Here is a 21,726-nt window from a genome sequence, read left to right as displayed (position 1 = left end):
ATTTGGACTTAAGTTTTGTGCATGGCGATAAATATGGGTCTTTCTACAGTCTTGTACATGCCAGCATCCACTGATGCCAGCACCATTTCTTGAAGATGCTTTCTTTTTCCACTGTATAATTTTAGCTTCTTTGTCGAAAATCAGGTGTTCATAGGTTTGTGGGTCCATATCAGGGTTTTCAATTCTATTCCATTGGTCTACCTGTCTATTTTTGTGCCAATTCCAAGCTGTTTACAGGACTATAGCTCTATATTAGGACTTGAAGACAGGGATAATGATGTTTCCAGACATTGCTTTTCTGTACAGGGTTGTTTTGGCTATCCTCGGTCATTTGTTTTTCCACATAAAGTTGAGAATTGTTCTTTCAAGGTTTGGGAAGAATTGTACTGGGATTTTGATGGAGATTTCATTGAATCTGTATACTGCTTTCGTCAAGATGGCCAAAGGGATTAAGACTGGGCTGGCTTAACCCCCAGAAACAGCTGACCTGACAAGAGTTAGCTCTTGAATCCCTGGCTGATGCCTGGGAATCCAGCATGGGACTGATCAAGACCCCCTGAATGTGGGTGTCAGTGAGGAGGCCTAGGTAATCTATTGAGCCTTGGGCAGTATCCCGGGTATACAAATGGATTTTGGAATCCCATCCAACAAAGTGAGATGCACTCTCACCCTGAACTCTTGGGGGAGGGTCTAGGCCCTGCCCTGAATGAAATGACAAACTATGGAAACACCCATGGAGGGCCTCACCGACTCTGGGGAATGAGGGGATATTGAGGTTTGGTAGGAGGGCATGGAAGGATGGGAGGGAAACGGAGAAGAACCTGGAATTGACATGTGAAGCAACCTTGTTTCTAATTTAAATTTAAAAACAAAAAATAAAAAATGAAAAAAGATTGCTATTTTTACTACTTCATCTTACCTATCCAAGAGCATGGGTGATCATTCAATTTTCCGGTATCTTCATTAATTTCTTTCTTTAAAGACTCAAAGTTCTTGCTATACAGGTCTTTCACTTGTTTGGTTAGCATTTCCCCCAACGTATTTTAGGTTGTTTATGGCTATTGTAAAGGGTAATGTTTCTCTGATTTCTTTCTAGGACCATGTATCTTCTGTATATAGTAGGGATACTGATTTTTTTTAGTTAATCTTGTGTCTTGCCACTTTGGTGAAGGTGTTTATCAGCTGTAGCAGTTCCCTTGTAGAGTTTTTTGGGTCACTTATGCAAACTATCATATCATCTGCAAATAGTGAAAGTTTGACTTCTTTTCTAGTTTGTATCCCCTTGATCTCCTTATGTTGTCTTATTGCTCTAGCTAGAATTTCAAGTACAATATTGAAGAGGTATGGAGAAAGTTGACAACCTTGTCTTGTTCTTGATTTTTGATAAATTGGGTTAAGTTTCTCTCCATTAACTTAGACCTTGGCTGTTGGTATGCTGTGTATTGCTTTTATTATGTTTAGGTAGGTTCCTGTTATCCCTGATCTCTCCAAGACATTTATCAAGAAGGAGTGTTGGATTTTGTCAAAGGCTATTTCAGCATCTAGTGAGATGATCATATGATTTTTCTTTTTCTGTTTGTTTATATGGTGGATCACATTGATGGATTTTCATATTTTGAACCATCCGTGCATCACTGGAATAAAGTCTACTTGATCATCGTGGTTGATTTTTCTGATATGTTCTTGGATTCAATTTGCCAGCATTTTATTGAGTATTTTTGTATTAATGTACATGAGGGATATTGGTCTGTCGTCCTCTGTATTAGCTGTGCCTTTGTGTCTTGGGTAACAAGGTTATTGAAGCCTCGTAAAAATAGTTTGGCGATGAGCCTTCTGCTTCTTTTGTGTGGAATACTTTGAGAATTGGCATAAGCTGGTCTTTCATATCTCGTAGATTTCTGCATTGAAGATGTCTGGTCCTAGGGGTTTTTTTTTGGTTGAGAGAGTTTTGATGACTATTTCTATTTAATTAGGGGTTATATTTCTATTTAAATTATTTATCTGTGCTTGATTTAATTTTGATAATAGGTATCTATCCAGAAAATCGACCATTAACTTTGAATTTACCAATTTTGTGAAATACAGGATTTCAAAGTATGACCTGATGATTCTTTGGATTTCCTCAGTGTCTGTTGGATGCAAACAGTTACAATACTCTGACAGCTGTCCTCTCCCGGTGAATGGAGGCTGTGCTAGTACCATGGCCTTGGCAGTCTCTGGGTGGACCTGATCCCCGGGATGAGATCTCCAGTGTACAATTTTCAGGCAGATGCCAATAATCTAACTTTTTATCTGATCATATCAATGCATTTAGAAGTAGATTCAACAGCCTACCTTTATAATGTATCACTCAGTATTCATTTTTGTCTGAAAGAAATCTAGAGTCCAATGCCCTTTGTTCAACATTCCTCCTGATGACAACCAACAACATTTTGTATCCAATCTCCCTAAACATTGACAAATATTAATAACCCACTGATTGATAAAAAAACACATCCTCCTCTCTGGGGGCAATGATGACATCTTTAGGAAGTCCTGCTAAAAACTTCGGGTTAACTGTCAAGCTGTACCACTTGTCCTGGCTATGTATAATTGGAAAGTGCAGGCTTTGACTCAAGTCCTGGATAAGTAATCTGTGAGGCTGGATCACCTCCACTGACCTCTTGGAAAAGTTTTGAGCAGGGTCTCTGAGCCTTGACCATCTCTGCTGGCCAACTGGAAATTGATCAGTGACTGTGATCCAAAGACGACCTTTAGTTGGAGTTGTTTAGCTTACTGGCATTGCCATAGTACTGGTGAAATTATCCTTGTGGGGCTCCTACACTTTGTTTTTCTCTGTGGAAACATTCCTGGATGTCCATAAATTGACTTTGTAGACCAGGATCCTTTTGCCTTCCAAGTGGTGGGAGTAAAGCTGTGTGTGTGTGCCCCACCCAGCTTGAATTCAATGTTCCTTTTTTGAAACTTCAGAGAACACATTAGGTAAGATTTCATGTTTTCTGGGTCATATTTTCCGGGTAGTTCTTTCTTCTCCTTTGGATGCTCATTTATATAAGGTCTTAAATTCTTCAAGGTGGTTGGTTTTATTTTATTTTCCTAGGAAGAAAACAAAAAGCAAAAAACGAAAAATTTGCCAACACTAACTTTGGGGAGGTGCCTAACAAAATGCTTATGAAATTTGATCTCTGGCTCCTCTAAATATTTGTTTCTGCTTATAAATCTCTTCTTTCCTCCTGAACAATAAGGAATTTTACATATGCATTAAGTTATTTTACTGTTCTTGGAAAGGGATTCCTCCATAGAGGCAGGAAGAAGTGAGCCGGTTTTGGAATAGCGGGTTTCCATAGATTCCTCAAGGCATTTCAGTAGAAATAAAAAGGTCCCTAAAATTAGTTTTTCTTTTTTCTGTCTGGTGGCTCTTCTGACATTAGATAGAGAATTTTTGATGTTTGCTAGCAAGCATGCATCGGTTACAGAAGGCAAGAGCCACACACGAATTCAAAGCCAGCTTTACTCATTAATTGAACAGGGATTACCAGAGATGGTCCAGCCTCAGAGACACTGCTGAAGAAAACATTTCCAGGAGGTCTGTTGAGATGATCCAGCCTCACAGGACTTGAGACAAGTTTTGTACTTTACAGTTACACAGAGACTGGACAACAAGTGGTACAGCTTGAGAGTTAACCCAAAGAAAGAGTTCTTCCAGGATGCCCTAAATATGTCATCATTGGCCCAAGAGAGAAGGATGTGTCTTTTTTTGTCATTCAATGGGTTATGGATATTTGTCATAATTTAGGGAGATAAGGTAGTGCATGATATTCCAATCCAAAAGAGTCAGTTAAGAAGCTTCAAAAATATGAATATGGAAAAGTGTAGGACTCGCCCATACTTAAAGTACTCACTCTGGCCACCTTGATATTTAATCCTTGCCTTTAATTCAATGAGTATAACAGGAACACATCCTTAAAACTCAACATGAACTTTAACCTAGAGTGCATTTCCTCAGTATTCATAAAGAACAAGGTAGAGGGGACAGGATTTCTGATAAACTGAAACCAAAGCACAAAGAGCTATGCCCCAAAGAATTGCCAAATTACTGAGTGTATCACTTTTATATTGCTGTCAATCAGGGACACAAATTGACAATCCAGGAGGCAGAGGGTAATGGGGAGTGGAGAGTAGAAATAGGGCAAGAGTGGCAAACTCTATCCCCCCCTCTTTCTCTTTCTCTGTGTGTGTCTACCTCTCTTTCTTTCACAAACAAACACACACACACAACACATTCCCTCTACACACCCTCTCATACAGACATTGTGAGAGCAAAAGACACACACACACACACACACACAAACACACGCACGCACGCACACAGAGATAGAGACAGAGAGACAGAGAGATGCACTGACACAGCCTTGTTTAGAAGGACTAGAAAATGGATATGAAGGGCCTGGTGATTGTCATCAGATCCTTGGCCAGGCTTCAAGAATTCACTTTGAGCTCTGCATTGTCCTGATCCCTTCAGCAGTCCTCCCTCCTCCCAATACAAAGGGACTAGGTGGATGTGTAGGCAGCCAATGACAATCAAATGCTCCTTTTGTGTGTGTGTCTGAGGGGTGAGTTCTATTGTGACCCACAGTGACCGTGGGCTTGCACTCTGACTGGGATGCTTGGAGCTGTTCAGCACTGTGCCTTTCTCTCCAAGGCACTGAAGATGATGGTCTGAGCAGAAAAACTGGCCTCAAAGGCCATGGATTACAACAGTTCTGCCTCATCAGATTTAGAAGTAGGAAGGCCATCTCCATCAATGTGGACTCCAGGTAACTGACTTTTGAGCATAGGGAGTCCACAGAATGGGGACAAGTGGCAATCAGGCCCTACATGTGGCACACAGAAACTAAAACTATCACAAAGATGGCCACCAGAGGACTCTTCCACCAGCCAGAGAAGAGAAGTGTGGAATGTGAAGCAAAAGACCACAATTGGAAGAGAATAAAAGAGTTAGTCTACAACACATGGATTTCAGTGAGAGCTCAGGGGGAGCACAGTGCATATGCAACTCCCAGGGAGAAGTGGGGTCATGATCCCAGAGAGGAGTGTGTATCAGGGGGTGTCCAAACAGTGTTACCCAAACCCATATTGCTTAGCAAAAAAACCTCCATCAAGATGGCCTTCACCCAGCACAGTTGGGTCAAGACAGACAAATCACTGAAGCCTACTAGCCAGGATGGGGATCCAAGCTTTTGAACTTCCAGTGTGTGAGAGAGGGTCACAAGAACATAAGCCCCAGAAAAATACCACACGCAGGTATTAGAGTGGGTGTTGCCAGGATGAGCCCTAAGGCAAAGTCAGTGTAGAGAATCTCTGCAATGGTTTGTAATGTACTGCTCTCAAAGGTGGAACCCATACTATGTTTCAGTAGAGGTATAGTGGCAGGAAAATGCCTGACCATGGGGGAAACATTGTATTGGAGCCCAAGAAGTAGTCAAGGGATCCCTGAAACTGAGGCACTCCTCTGACAAGGTGTACCACTGGCCTATCATGGCCTGTCAGGACATACATCACTCTTTGTCTCTTTCTGTATGTCTGAGTGTGTGTGTGACCACACCTGTGCTGCTACTGTGTTATTGAACATTCTCATTACTGAGATGGAAGGCCAACCCTTAGTAAGGGTAAGTACACGATCCCCTGTAGGCCTGGGACTTGATGGGCCAAGGTTCCATAACTTATTGTGGGTATTCATTGATTCCTCAATGTCAAGCAGGTCAAAGCCTTTAGGGCCACAGCAAAAGCTTGGAAAGGGAGCCCTGCAGGCTGTCCTAACTGTCAGTAGTCTTAATATCGTGAAGTGGAGGTGGGTGTGCAGAGTGTGTGTATGGTACCCCTGGTGAGGTAGGGTGATGCCACTTGGGTTTGTCCATTGCTCTTGAAACGCTGGTAGTGTAAAAAAACCCCATGTCCCCAGCAAAAGAAAGCCCTCACACTGTCATGATTTGAGAACAATTTTAACGGCACAGGTTGAAACCATCATACAGTACGGCATAGGGAAGGTAGTTATGAACCCTGGGCTTAATGAAAGAATCAACTGCAGGTCAATGATCACGGAAAGGGAGACTACAGATGAGGGTCCTTCAGAATTCTTCTCAGTGTCCCGCGTCCAGACAGAGGTGATTCGACTCGCGTGGATTTGTGATTCCAGCCTTAAGAGTTTTCAGTGTTACAGCTGTTTGGACACGAACCTGACAGATTTCAGTTACCTACCCAGTGCATTCTGTAGAGGTACCCAGTAATCCACTGCGATTATTTTCACTCTGCAGAAGTCTATCCTGTTGGAACCCTGAAGGATCTGGGAAGTCACAGCAGGGGGGCAGCCATCTTCTCTCCAGGTGAAGGCTCACTTCCTCATCACTGTCCTCTGAGGAGGAGCAGACCATAAGCTCCTCATTGAGGCCACTCCATGGGACCTGGGAGCGAGCCCCTCCCCTTTCTCTTGAGAAGCAGTGCTGTCTGGAGGAGCTTTTTGCTTCTCATGGGGAAATCCTGGGGCTCCTTCCATGAACCTGGAAGTGCAACAATCCCTTTGGGTGCTGGTGAAGATCATCCTCAGGGGTTGCCCTGCAACATGGGAAGCTGAGGGCTCCTGGGACTCAGTTCAAGGGCTGACTGAAACCAGGGCAGTTCGGCTGTGGAGTCTTGGTTGGTCATTTCTAGGCCCCTAGTCTTTGGGCTCCAGGCTGAATGCTTGACCCCATGCATTTCTGTTGGGCACAGCCCTGGGGTGATGTGCTGGTGTACCCGGCGGCTTCTGATTCAGTGTATCCTGTACAACTGCGATTTGCTATCCTGCATGAACACTGTCTTGGGGACACCAGTGACTGCCATGGTTTGACCTTCCCTTCTGCCTGGAGGGTAAGATACGGGAGACTGCAAAGATTTTGATTGGATGGTTTCCAGGATATGTCTGTCCTCCAAGGGAGACTTTTTGGCAGTTGGCATGGTGGTCTCCAATCTGTCTGGTAGCACCCTTTTTCTGCTTCCCGCAATGAATCCAGGCCTCTTTGGGTGCTGTAGAGACGACAAACACAGGCAGAGTTCAGGACCATACAGTGAGCATGGAATGGCAGGGAAAGCTTTGCAAAGAACACATGGAGCTCATAGGATCTACACTCCAGAGATGAGTCTGTCTTGGGACCCATGGAAGTCAAATCTGCAAGGCTGTCATGGCCTACACCAGCTATCCAAAACCTACAGGATGGGCAGGTTGAGTGTGGACAAGTGATGAGTTAAAGCTTCCACAAAAAGTAAAGCTGGGCTCACACTGATGAGTCAATGTATGTGCATGTGTCCTTGTGTTTCTGTCAAGACATAGAAAACAAAATAGTGATGTTTGGGGAGACAGACAGGAAGAAGGGTGTGAGCCTACTGTGGCCGGGTGGAAACAGCTTCAGATTACAAAGTATCTCACACTCTATGGAGAATTGTAATAATCTCCCATGGGATGTGAAGCCAGGAAAATGCGTTTATAGATGCCCTGGCCTTGAACCTGAATCTCACAATGGTTTTGGGGGCTACTCTCTGTAAGCAACAGATTGGAATGGAAGAGATTAGGATATGTAGATGCCACATCGAGTTTTCTGATCATTGTCTTGATTCCAAATGTAATAGAAAAAAACCCAAAACCATAATAACCAAGAAAAACAAAACAAAAGCCCAGTGCTTTGATGGCCAGAGCAAAATCTGTGGACAGGAAGGTAGACCATGTTTTTTGTCTGATCTCCGTGAGATGGAGGTCCTGGAGTCCTAAATCTAAGGTCATGCTCAAGGGTAGTGACAGAAAGCATCTACATCCTCTACGTCAACTCGTCTACCATACTGGTAACCCCATAGAAGATGCTTACTCAAACCCAAGTCAATCTAATCTTAGAGTGACCAAATGAACCCTTGCTGCAACCGAAATATTTGAGATATTTATGAAAGCTGCCCGACACAGGGGACATAACATGAGCAAAGATGCAACATGGTAGAAAAAGGGACAATGTTGCAAGTCTCAGGTATTTCTATGGTCAGGATCAAAATTTTTTACTTACCGCCTAGCTGATGTTTTGGTCCTTCCTTAAACCTTCAATGGCAAATTTATGAGTGTCTTCCTTTTATGTTCATACACCTGTGGGACAGACAATGGAGAAGAGACAGGTCAGGTTTTGTCTCCAAAGAGGAAACTACTTCCTAGATCTCTGGCCCATTTTGCAGTGTTTTGAGGCTGTATGAGGAGATATGGTATGCTGATGAGCTTTGCTACATCTGGAACCTTCTGTTTTCAGCCCCATACTCTTGTGCTTGCCCATCACTTACTTCTGTGGGGGCAAGTTTGCTTTGTGTGTCTTTCACAGCCTGGCTTATGGTCTCTAGTGACCAAAAACCTGAGTCCTGTGAGGATCCTTGTTCTCCTTCCTGGCTTCCAGTGGTTGTGGCCCTAGGAACCCATATACACACACTTGATTGGCCTCCTCCTCCTTGAGGTGTGTCCAAAGGCTCCACAGCCTCTGCATTTCACCTCTGAGTGCCAAAGGATGTATCAGAGTCACAAAGTGATCCTGGACCTGTGTAGACTCAGTCCACGTAAAGGTCCAAATACCCTTTCAATGTTCTCTCTAGAATGAGCGCACACACAGACACATGTACATGACTCACACATGCTATACAAAGGGTTTAATCATCAAAGGGCTGTTTCTTTGAAACTGATAGAGGCAAGTGTCTTTTGAGAGGTGCCAGGGAGATGATAGTGATCCCTCTCACCCAAAGAACCAGTCCTGCTAAAGAGGATCTGTACCTAACTTCCTGATTGTCCTTTACGTCTATAGGCAGGAGATGTAGTTCCCATGCCTGCCTCTTTGTTAAGGTGAGGATCATCATTCAATAAGACAACTTTAACAGGGTGGGACAACAGTGGCCCGTTATGGGCACAACTGACTGCAGGATGGTAGCACCATTCTGTCCAGAAATCTCATTCCATTGACACCATTTACCAATATGTAAGCAAAGACCTAACACATTCAAGTCCATGATCTGGGATAGCCTCTGAATGTACTGTCCATGACTTTTGTTTTCTACTTAGGTCCTGCTATTATTGTTAAATGAACTATGTCAACCCAAAATGTTTCTGCTTAAAACCTCATCCTGAGAAAGGTTCAGTGATCCAGAGGGGAAGGGACCACCCAGCATATACTCTGGCAGCCTGTTAATAAAAACTTTCTATTGGCCTATGCCCATGTCTTCTGTGGTATACACCCCATAGCACAAAAATTCAGTCATGAATCCCAGTATATGTTTTGCATACCCTAGAGGTCTAGGCACATACAAGTCTCCACTTACCCAAGGTTCTTTTCTTCCAGTGGGGGAACCTTCTGTGCCATGGACCCTCTTGGCTTACTCTGGGCTCTCTGTGGTGGAAGGCCTCCATGGCCCCAGATCTGCAAGCATCTCGACTCACTGAATGTGGGTCCATCACCTTGAGCATATTGGCTAAGATTCCCTAAATCAAAGAAATCGAATAGTTTTAATCAATAATGTTAAACTTCATAGAAGAACAGGTGCCTGCTAATGGCCATTACAAAATAATCCCCTGCCTCTGACATCCCAAGCATATTCAAACCAAATGGGAACTTGGGGACTTGAAATTGGAACATTCTAGCAATGTTTCAAATTAAGAAAGCTGTTGCCAGGTGGTAGTTGCACTGGCCGTTAATTGTACCACTTGGGAAGTAGTAACTGGAAATCTGTGTGAACTTGATACCAGTGAGTTGAGAGACAGAAAGGCTCTCAAACTATTGTCATAGAAATATGAATTGAGCCCAAGTAAACCTCTCACCTTACTTGCTTTTGGTAGAGAGAATATCCAAATTACCAAAACAACAAATGAAAAGGGGAACTTAATAACATACACCGAGGCTGTCCAGTGGATCATTAGGTCCTACATCAAAAACCTGTACTCCACAAAATTGGAAGAAATACAGTTTTCTTGATAGGTTAAAAATGCCAATATTAAATCTAGGCCAGATATAAAATATAAATAGACCTATAACCACAAAGGAAATAGAACAGTGATTAAAAGTATCCCTACCCCCTGCAAATACACACACACACAAACACACACACACAAAATAACAAACTAGGGCCTGAGGTCTACAAAGTTGCTCCCCTTTGCAGACAAATGCTGACATGTTCCTGCACAGCTGCCTGTCCCAGGGATGTAATAAGCAGCACAGGAAGGCTAACTTTCACCATTTTCCCCCGAGGACCCAACACATCAACTTGACTATGAATAAGAGCAATGACCCTGTCCCTAAAAGACTGTTTCCCCATGTCCTAAATCAATGTCGTTATGTTTCCATGTTGCCTCTTTGCTCACCCGATGTCCCCTGTTCCTGTTGGCTTTCATAAACATCTGTTGGACCAGGGGTTTACTTGGTCTGTTTCAGAATTCAGATCGATGCTGATGAGTGAGCCACCGCTCTATGGTTCTCAGGGTAGACCAGCTGTCCTGGAGGTTGGGCAGGTACTTCCTCAATTATCCTTGGGAATGACCTTGCATATCAGATTCCAAGTCCTCTTTCTGAAGCCTGTTTCACACATGGTCTGCGCTGGAGACTTTCATCTTACCTTCCTGTCTGTCCACAGATTTTCCTCATGCTGGCAAATGATGTTTTCTGATACTTGTGAAATCCAGACACTTATCAACTCTAAGTGGCACCTACATATCCCAGTTTCTTCCATGCCACTCTGTTTGCTACATAGTGACCCCCAAAACCATTGTGAGAATCACATTCAAGGCATGGCATCTAAAAATGTGTTTTACTGGCTTCTCATCCCATGTATGATGATTACAATTCTCCATAGGGAGTGAGATACCTGGTAATGAAGCTAACTGTTTCCAGGTGGCCACAGGAGTCTCACACCCTGCCTCTCCAGACATAACTAGTTTTCTATAGGTCTTACCAGAAAGCACTTAGACACAGGCACGTACCTTTGAGTCATCAGAATATCCTTGACCTAAACTTTGCAGGCAGGCTGTAAGTCTTCACTTCTCCATGCCGAACTTGCCTATGCTACAGGTTTAGGATAGCTGGTGTGGGACATGACAGTCTGGCAGATTTGACTTCCATGTGACCAGAGACAGACTCAATTTTGGAGTGTTGATCCTATGAACACCATGTTTTTTTTTCTGAAAGCCTTCACTACCCGTCTAGTGAAGGTCAGTGTGGTCCTGAACTCTGCCTGTGTTTGTGTTCTCCACAGCACTCAAAGATGCTGAGGTTCATTGCAGGAAACAAAAAGGGTGCTACCAGATGGAATGGAGACCACAGTGCCACCTGCCAAAAAGTCTCTGTGTAGAGAGATGTTCCCTGGAAACCCTCCCATGAAAAGTTTTGCAAGTTCCTGCATGTTGCCCTCCAGAGAGGAACAAGGTCAAACCACCTGTCATTGATGATCCTAAGCCACTGTTCAGGCAGGATGGCAGAAAGGCCGTTGCACAGGATGCACTCCATCACAAGCTTCAGGGTACCTCAGCACATCACCCAAGGACTGTGCCCAAAAGAAATGCACGTGGTCAAGTATTCAGCGTGGAGTGCAAAGACCAGGGGCCCAGAACTGACCAACCAAGGCCCAAGAGCACAGCTGCCCTGGTCTCAGCCAGACCTTGTACTGAGTCCCAGGAGCCATCGGTGCCCCATGTTGTAGGCCAACCCCTGAGGATGATCTTCAACAGGACCAAGGTGATTGTTGGACTTCCAAGTTCATAGAAGGAGCCCCAGGACATCCCACTGAGAAGCAAACACATACTTGTATGAGCCCAGCCTCTCAAGATAAGGGGAGGGAGCCAGCTCCCAGGTCCTATGGAATGTCCTCTATGAGGACCTTCTGGTCTCCTCCTCCTCAGAGGACAGGAATGGGGAGTGAGCCTTCACCTGCAAAGAAGATACCACCTCCCTGCTGAGACTGCCTAGATCCTTCAGGATCCCAACAAGATGGACTTTTGGGAAGTGAAAAGAATCTGTGGATTACTGGGTTCCTCTGAAGAATGCACTGGGTAGGTGACTGAAAACTGTCAGGTTCACATCCAAAGAGCTGAAACACTGAAAACCCCTCTCCAGGCTGGACTCACATCTCCATGTGAGTAGCCTCACATCTGCCTGGTCTCTGGACACTGGAGTGTGCTGCTGAGAAGCACTCTGAAGCAAGTCACCTGTCATCTCCCTTTTCTTTGTATTGACCTGTAATTGTTCTTTCACTAAGCCCCATATTCCTAACTATCTTCTAGATGCCATACCATATGTTGCTTTCAACTTTTGGCATTAGAATTGTCCTCTAAATCATGCCTGTGTGGGTTTTTGCCCTGTCTATGTTTTAATAGCAATCCACAAAAGCAAGTGGCATCTGCCTAACTCATCAGTGGTGCCATACAGACACTCTGCACACGCCACCACAATGTCATGTCAGTCTAGTGTTAAGCAAAGCCATGATCGTTGCCTCAGTTCTAGGACTCCACTGGCTGCTTCTTGAATCCCATGCAAGGTTTCCTTCATGGTCAGTTTCCTGCCCCTGAACCTCATCTTAATCTTGGTATGGGACACATCATTGAGAGCAGCACATTACAAACCCTGTCAGAGATTCTCTACCCTGCTCTATTTGCCTTAAAGCTCTTCATGTCAACACCCAGTCTAGGGCCTGGGTGCCTCTCCTTTCTTGCAACTTATAATCTTCTGAAAGTCTCTCACACTGACTGGAAGTTCAACAGCTTGGATCTCCTTGCTGACTAGTAGGCTTCAGTGATTTGTCTTGAGTTTCTTGGCTGGGTGAGGGCTATCTTTGCATAGGTTTGTGCTCCCAACCAACATCAGCTCAGGTAACTTTAGGAATTCCCTGCTGGATCCTCTTTGTATCATGATGTCAGTCCTCCCCCCTCCTAGTCGGTGCTGCACATGCTCTGTTCCTCCTTGGCTCTCAGTTGCATTCATCTCTAGATCAACTCTTGCCTCATCCAATAGTTCTTTTGCTTCTTGCTCCACTCTTCTTCACTTTCTAGTGATCTTAATTGTTATGGTTTTAGTTTCAACCTTGAGTCACACTATCCGAGCCTGTATGCCCATTATCCCCATTGGTGGACCCTCATGTGCTCTCAGCCTGCTGGCTGGCAATAAGCTTGATGGATGAACTGGTCCCACTTCAAAATCTGCCAAGTGTGAGAGAATATCCAAAATTAATGACATTGGAAAATCTGAGACAATTTTTTGATATGTACCACGTACCAAATTTAAATCAAGACCAATACATTTTTAAAATATAGGAATGTATCCCCTGACAGGATACAACACAAACACTTAAGTTCTCCTGAGTTTGAAATGGTAATTTCCTTTGCCCATCTGAATGCCCAATGAAAACATTAAGTTCTCTTAGCAGCATGAAAGAAGGTACAGACCAATATAAACAAGTATGAGAGTTTAAAAAAGAGCAAATACCAATACTCCACAATTGTTCCAAACTATAGAACCAGAAGGAACATTTCCAAATTCTTATGAGGCCACTGATACCCTAATATCCAAAACACATACAGATGCAATAAAGGAATTATAGACCATTCTCCCTCATGACCATTGACCAAAAAAAAAAACAACCAAAAAATATTCAGTTAAATACTGGCACACCGCATACAAGAACACATAAGTCATCCACCATGATCGCATAGGTTTCATACTAGAGATGAAGGGATGGTTCAACATATGGAAATCTGTCAATGTAACCTACTACATAAAATGGAAGGAAAAAATGCCACGTGACCATCTCATTGTTGCTGAAAAGGTCTTCCACAAAATCCAGCACCCCTTCATGAAAGGTTTGGAGAGATCAGGGATAGAGGAAAAAACCTAAACATAACAGCAACAAACAGCAAACTGACAGCCAACATCAGATTAAATAGAGAGAAACTCAGTAATTCCACCAAAATCAGGAACAAGATAAGTCTGCCCACACCTCCATATCTACTCAATATACTACTCCAAGTCCTAGCTAAAGCAATAAAGCAAGAAAAGGAAATCCAGGGGATACAAATTGTAAAACAGGCAAAACTCACTATTTACTGATATGATTATATACATTGGTGACCCCAAAAATTCTGTAAGGGAACGCCTACAGCTGATAAATACCTAAAAAATACCAATAGCACACCTATGTACAAATGATAAGTGGACTGAGAAAGACAGAGAAACACCCTTTACAGTAACCACAAATATAAAATATTTTTGGATAACTAACCAAAAAAGTAAAAGACCTGTATGAAAAGTCATTGAAGAAAAAATTTGAAGGTATCAGAAGATGGAAAGATCTCCCATGCTCATGGATCGGTAGGATTATCATAGTAAAAACAGCTATCTTACCATAAGCAATCTACAGATTCAATGCATTCCCAATCAAAATACCAACAATTCTTCAGACTTCAAAAGAAAGATGCTCAACTTCATATGGAAAACCAATAAAATCAGTACAGCTTAAACAATGCTGTGTAGTAAAAGAAATTTAGGAGGTATCACCTACCCTGATTTCAAGAGCTACTATAGAGCTAGCTATAGTAATAAAAACAGCATGGTATTGGCACAAGAACAGACAGATCAATGGAATCAAAATGAAGACCCAGATATAAACCCACATAAATATAACACCTGAATTTTGACAAAGCCAACAAAATTGTACAATGGAAAAAAGAAAGCCTCTTCACAAATGGTGCTGGCATAACTGGATGTCAGTATGTAGAAGGACGAAAATAATTGTTTATCACCTTGCACAAAACTCAAGTCCAAATGGATCAAAGACTTTAACATAAATCCGTTTACTCTGAACCTGATAGAAGAGAAAGAGGCAAGTTCCCTTGAACGCATTGGTATAGGAGACAACTTCCTAAATATAACATCAGAAGCACAGACTGACAATAAATGGGACCTCCTGAAACTGAAAAGCTTTTGTAAGGCAAAGGACACTGTCAATGGGACAAAACAGCCACCTACAGAATGTGAAAATCCTACATCTAACAGAGGGCTGATGTCCAAAATAAACAACCTAGACATCAAGGTACCAAATAATCCAATTAATAATGGTGGGCAAATATAAACAGAATTCTCAACAGAAGAACTCAAATGGCTGAGATTCACTTAACTGATCAACAGCTTTAGCTATCAAATTAAAATGACTGAAAAACCATCTTATATCTATCAGAGTTTCTAAGATCAAAAAATGCTAATGACAGCCTATGTTGGAGAGAATCAAGAGTAAGGGGAACACTCATTCACTGCTGGTGGAGTGCAAACTTGAACATCCACTTTGGAAATCAATATGGCGGTTTCTCAGAAAAGTGAGAATCCATTTATCTCAAGACCCAGTGATATCACTTTTGGCCATATAGCCAAAGGATGCCCAACCATACCATAAGGACACTAGCTTAACCATGTTCATAGCAGCATTAATTGTAATAGCGAGAACCTGGAACCATAATGGATAAAGATGTGGGGCATTTACACAATAGAGCAATATTCAGTGGGAAGAAATGACATGATGCAGGCTAATGGGATACTTTTCCTGGTTCCATCAAGTGAGATGAGCCAGACCCAGAAAGACAAACACAGTATTACTCACACATGAGTGGATATTGGATATAAAGCAAAGGATAACCAGGTTACAATCCACAGGCCCAGAGAAGCTAGGTAACAATGAGGACCCTAAAAGGGATGCATGGGTTTCCCAGGGAAGGGGAAATAGATGAGATCTCCTGGGTATACTGGGAGTGGGACTGAAGTTTGGATAGGGGAGGGGATGGAAGGAGGGGAACATGAGGGATTGGATTGGTCAACTTCAGGGTGGGATGGAGGGAGAGAGCAAAGAAAGAAATATCTTAACAGAGGGGACAAATTTGGGTTATAAACCTGGTGCAAGGGAACATCCCAGGAATCTGTAAGGATGACTCCAGCTAAGACTCTTAATAGTGGAAAGGGTACCCGAACTGGCCTTCCCCTGGAATCATATTGTTGACTATCCCAATTGTCAACAGAGAGCCTTCATCCAGTAACTGATGGAAGCAAATGCAGAGATCTACAGGCAAGCACTGGGCTGAGCTCTGGAGTTCAGTTGACAAGACAGGAGGGATTGTACAAGGAAGGGAGTTTAAGACCACAATAATGAAATCACAGAAACCTTTGGCCTGAGCTAATGGGAGCTCAAGAATTCTATATACTAGCAGCTAAGTAGGTGCATGGGAGTGACCTAGGCCCTCTGCATTGGGATGACAGTTGTGTAGCTTGGTCTGTAGTCTCCCTAGCAGTGGAATCAGTACCTGTTCCTGATACAAGAGATGGAGTTTTAGAATATATTCCTTAAGCAGGGAAGCCTTGGTCAGCTTTGATGTGGAACCGGGACCTTTGTCCTGCCTCAACATGATAGGACCTGCTTTGTTGATTCCCATGGGAGGCTTGCCCCTTTTTGAACAGAGGAATGGATAAGGTGGCATAGAAGGGAGGTAGGGAAGGAAGGGGAAGAGAGGTGGGCGGGGAAACTGATATGAAAATGTAAAAGTTTAAGAATAAAAATTCTGCCAAATGAGAACTACCATATACCCCACAGTTGAGGCCAGGCTGTCTGCTCAGACCACTGTCTTCAGCCCCTTGGAGGGAAAGGCACAGTGCTCAGCAGCTCCAAGCAGCCCAGGCAGAATCCAAGCTCAAGGTCAGTTTTGGCCACAAGAGAACTCATCCCAGAAACTGACACAAAAGTAGCATTTTCTTGGTGCTATCTAGACATTCATGTTATTTCTTTCTAGGCAGGAGGATTGATGGGGTAATTGTGCATTTCAGTCTATGCTACAAAGCAAATACCAGAAAACCCTGACCGAGGACCTGAGACTCTACTCCATGAACACTGGTCTCCTCATATTCTCTTATTTTAAACTGAAGTATTTAGTCTTCATGGTTTACCGCCTTCCTTCACCGCTTCCAAATCCCATGCTGTTGCCCCATATTTTCCAATTCATGTCCTCGTAGTTTCTAAGAATCTCATTCTTTTCTCATTATTTCAGTACCTCATGTATCCGAAATATATATTTTCCAATGGGATAACTCTAATTATTTGCTATATCTCACTTTTACCCCAGGAAATTAACCACCATCATTTCAAAAGAAATAGCCTCTTTATCTCATTCTCCATCACTGTCTCTGTCTCTCCCTGTGTCCACCCCTCCACTCCCATGTCTACGACTGCCCTATAGACTCTCATTATGTTTCCCTGACTGATAGCACTATAGAAACGTTACTATCAGTGATTAGAAAATTACTTTAGGGTATAGCTCCTTCATTAATGTGCTTGGTGGGTGAGTTGGTCAAATGCTAGCTCCTCTCATTGGTAAATTCTGAGAAAACAGACAATTTGAAGGTCACTGGCATTGACGAATATCTCAATAGCCAAAAATAATTGGATTAGATAGCAAGCATTAGATGGAATGGCAGGGCAAAGTTAATGTTTTGGTGTGTATGGGCAAGTCCTGCAGGCTTCTACCTCCTATCCACACACAGAAGGTGTGGTGGAAGGAAAGGTTCTGACCTTTCTTCTGTGGCCCCTAAGGATATGTACATCTAAAGCACAGCCACCCAAAAGCATTTTCTGTGCTGGCTATCTACTCTTTTCTCAACTCACTGAAAGTATTTCCCTGTAAATGGTCCAAGTACTGATGTATAACTGCTGCTGGTTTTATAATTGAATTTTCCCTTGGAAAAAACCTGTTGTGGCCCTGTAGCTCCACTTAACTAGTAATGGAGACATGTAGAGATGTGACCCAGATTAGAGGTGTGCCTTCCCCCCTTAATTCTGGACGCACTTCTCATGTCTTCAGTATCCAGTCTTTTCCTCAATCTGCTAATTGGGTTAGATGATATCATGGACCTTGTAAGCTACCTGTGAAGCAACTTTTCAATTCCATTGAGCCAGCATCCTGGAAACCAACTCCTGCCTGGCGTGTGAATGTCCAGATTCCACATCTCGGAGAATCTGCTGGATAGAACAGAGGGAGACAGTTTATTCTGAGGTTGGAGTCCTTATCAGATGTTTCTTAATGTGGCTGGTTAAAAGCACAGGAGTGCTTTGCAATGTTTGAGGGTTCACTGAGATTGTTATGATGTGATAGTAGTATTTCACTTAAGCATTTTGCTGAACAGAGTTTGATGGCATTAATCGTTCTTAAAGGGAAATACTCCCAGAATGCACCAGCTTCAAGTCTCTAAGGCCCAGTTTGAATATGCTGTGGTGGTGGAAACACAAAAGGGAATCAATGTGTGATGGCCATTAGCAGGACACCTGTTCTTGTCATGTGATGGAATTTCACACCACAATATCCAGTTTTCCTCTGAACCTGCTAATTGGATTAGATGACATTATGTATTACTTGATCTTAACTGGAACAGCTTGGGAAGACACTGCTAAGTCCTGTTTGAGCCAGCCTCCTGAAAGCAGCCTCCTGGTCCAAATACCACAGCTCAGGATGTCTGCTGGCTAGACCAGGTGGAGAAAGTTAGCTCTCAGATGGGAGTCCTTGTCAGGATTTTCTTGAGTAGGGAGAAACAGTGTCACCCATTATAAAAGTAGAAGGCTGCTCCTTCCTCTCCCACCTCTTCTCATTCCCTTCTCTCCCCCTCCCATGTCTCCCTTCTATTCTCCTCTTCCTACCTCCTCTCCCTCCCCTGAGTCTGTATCCACTTTGCCCTTATTGCTCTGTTCCTTTCCCCTTCCCCTACCTTTACCTCCATCTCCCTACACCATTCATGCTACCTCCATCTGGGCAGCCATCTCTATCTTGCTCTCCCCACACACACCAGCTCAGGCAGAGAACAAGCTCATGTGTCTTAGGGTTTCTGTTGCTTCGATAAAATGTCATCACCAAAAAGCAAGTTCAGGAGGAAAGTGTTTTTTCAGCCTCGCGTTTCCTTATTCCTGTTCATGACTGAGGAAGTCAGGACAGGAACTCAAATAGAGCAGGATCCTGAAGGCAGGATCTGATGCAGAAGCCATGGAGGGATATGGCTTACTGGCCTGATTTCCCTGGATTTGTTAGCCTGCTTTCTTATAGAGTCCAGGGTCATAAGCCAAAGTCTGGTACCACTCACCAGGGGCTAATTGATCAGTAATTGAGAATGTCCTACAGCTGGACCTCATTAATTCGTTACCTTAGCGCTTCATCATCTTCTGATGACTCCAGCTTATGTCAAATTGACGCATGAAACCAGCCACTACAACAGACTTCTTGTCAACTTGACACACAAACATTATTAAGCCACAAGTTATTCTTATTCATCCCCCAGATCTCACAATAAAACTCAAACTTTAAGTGTTCCACAATCTTACAAATTCAAACAATTTCTTTTAAAATCTAAAGTCTGAACTGTGGGTGCCAAAAAATTCTTTATTTCAGGAGTGAAAAATGCAGCACTGTCACAATAAAATCAAAGCAGAATAAATTCCAACTGTCCAATGTCTGTGTTCTACTCATGATCTTCTAGACTCCTTCAAAGAGGTGGCTCATTTCTCAGGTTCTGCCCTCTGCAGCAAACACAGCTTGTATTCTAGGCTCAAGATGGCTCCACTCCACTCCTCTACTCCTGTTCTTGGTGGTCTTTCCTTGTTCTACTGGCATCTCCAAAATGTTGCAACTGGCCAGAACTTTTACCAATAGCCTCTCATAGGCTCTCTTCATGGTGCCAAGCCTCAGTTTTTGTTTGACCCCTTCAGTCCCAGGCCTTCAGCTAACAGTGAGGTTGTACCTTCACCAATTGCCTCTCCTACCTTCTCACAGTGCCAACCCTCAGCTGCTCTCCATGACCCCTTCATGCCTTCAAAACCCAGTACTACCTAGGTGACTCTTACTCATAATAAAAGTCTGGCTGCCAGCATATGGTACAACCTTGGCTGACTCTGGAACACAGATTTTCAATGCTCTCGAGACACACTTCCCAGAAGATTTCACTTGAGTAACTTTTGTTTCTGACTTTTTGAGACAGGAGTTCCCTGTGTGGCTTTGGAGCCTATCTTGGAACTAGCTCTTGTAGACCAGGCTGGTCTCAAACTCACAGATATCCACCCGTATCTGCCTCCCAAGTACTGACATTAAAGGAGTGTGCCACCACTACCCAGCCCTCTGGTCTCTTCTTAATCACCACTAACTTCTTAGCTCTAGCTGAGCAGCATCAAGTACACCAGCAAAGCAAAGTTTCAATTTAGTAGTTCTGGTGCCTTGTTAATCACAACCGATTCTTGGGCCCCACTGAACCAGAATCACACAATCTTAATTCAAAATAGCAAATGACTCTGATAGAGACTTTAAGATTCCCTCTGAAACCTCACCAGCCAGTCCTCCATCGTCTACACTGCTCTCAACATTCTTACTTCCCAGGCTCATAAAGAACATGCGACTGAGCTCTTAGCATTCAATGACTGTTTCAGCCCAAAGTTCCAAAGTCCTTCCACAATCCTCCCCAAGACATGGTCAGGCCTGTCACAGCAATAGCCCGGTATACCAGTACCAAATTGTCTTACTTAGGGTTTCGAAAGCTGAGCTGAAACACCATGACCAAAAATGAAATTTGGGATGGAAGAGGCTTATTCAACTTACTCTTCTATATTGCCATTCACCATTGAAGGAAGCTAGGACAGGAACTCAAACTGGGCAGGGAACTGGAGACCAGAGCTTCCTGCAGAGGCCGTGAAGAGGTGCTCTTACTGGCTTGTTTCCCTGGCTTGTTCAACCTGCTTTCTTATAGAAGGCCAGGAACTCCATGCTTTGGCCCCTCCCCCCATAGATCACTATTTGAGAAAATGCCTTACAGCTGGACTCAGGGATGAATTTCCTCAGCTGAGACTCCTTCCCCACTGATGACTCTAACTTTCATCAAGCTGATACACCAAACAAGCTGGTACAGTCAGTATGGGCCACAAGAGATCTTGCTTCTGAAACAAACACAAAAGTAGCATTTTCTTAGTGTTTTTATATTTTCATTTTGGAGTAGGAGGCAGGAGGATTAGTGAAGGAAATCATGACAGTTTACACCACAAAGTAAATTCCAGAGAACCCTAGCATAGGATTTAGCTCCAGTACATGATGAACACTATTTAAAATTTTTTTGATTATAATTATAATTATTTCCTTATAATTTTGCATTATAATTATAATTATTTCATCATAATTTTTATTATAGTTATAATTTCATGATTATAATTTTAACCATTTTGTGAAATTTACATTATTTCTAGACCTCCTTCTCCCTCTTTGTTTATTATTATTCTTTTCATTTTTGAGACAGGGTTTATCTATGTGTAGTTCTGGCTGTCTTGGAACCAGCTCTGTAGATCAAGGTGGCCTCTAACTCACAGAGGCCTATCTGCCCTGCCTACCTGAAGCTGAAATTAAAATCATAAGCCCCCACCACCTGGTCAATTTTCAGTCTTTCTTAGGGAGTAAAACAAAACAAACCAAGAAACCACACAAAGGAAAGTGCCAAGTGTTGACAGAGATGGCGTGCAGGAGATACGGATTTCTCACTAGTTGGATGGCATAAAAGCCCCTCTGCACCAGTATACTGGCTTGTAGGCAGGTCCCAGAGGCCACTATAAGTTATGGGTTGGCACCTTAAACCCTTCACTGAGGCTCCA

General features: G+C 43.2%; 2 long non-coding RNA genes and 1 other non-coding gene across 3 annotated transcripts; all 3 read right to left on the bottom strand.

Annotated features, from left to right (window-relative positions):
• Positions 1–8,084: 8,084 nt before the first annotated feature.
• LOC121135151 lies at positions 8,085–12,383 on the bottom strand. Its single transcript, XR_005872351.1, has 3 exons — positions 10,406–12,383; positions 9,370–9,529; positions 8,085–8,161 (listed from the first exon to the last, which is right to left on the bottom strand). It is a non-coding gene; the product is annotated as an uncharacterized LOC121135151 (long non-coding RNA).
• A 106-nt stretch (positions 12,384–12,489) lies between these two features.
• On the bottom strand, positions 12,490–20,799 carry LOC110339661. Its single transcript, XR_005872343.1, has 3 exons — positions 20,690–20,799; positions 17,983–18,078; positions 12,490–13,228 (listed from the first exon to the last, which is right to left on the bottom strand). It is a non-coding gene; the product is annotated as an uncharacterized LOC110339661 (long non-coding RNA).
• Positions 13,343–13,470, bottom strand: LOC121135204. Its single transcript, XR_005872422.1, has one exon. It is a non-coding gene; the product is annotated as a small nucleolar RNA SNORA27 (small nucleolar RNA).
• Positions 20,800–21,726: the final 927 nt, after the last annotated feature.

The sequence above is a fragment of the Mesocricetus auratus genome, unplaced genomic scaffold, assembly GCF_017639785.1.
Source record: "Mesocricetus auratus isolate SY011 unplaced genomic scaffold, BCM_Maur_2.0 Super-Scaffold_100031, whole genome shotgun sequence".
NCBI lineage: Eukaryota > Metazoa > Chordata > Mammalia > Rodentia > Cricetidae > Mesocricetus > Mesocricetus auratus.
This window is presented reverse-complemented; position numbering and strand designations above follow the sequence as displayed.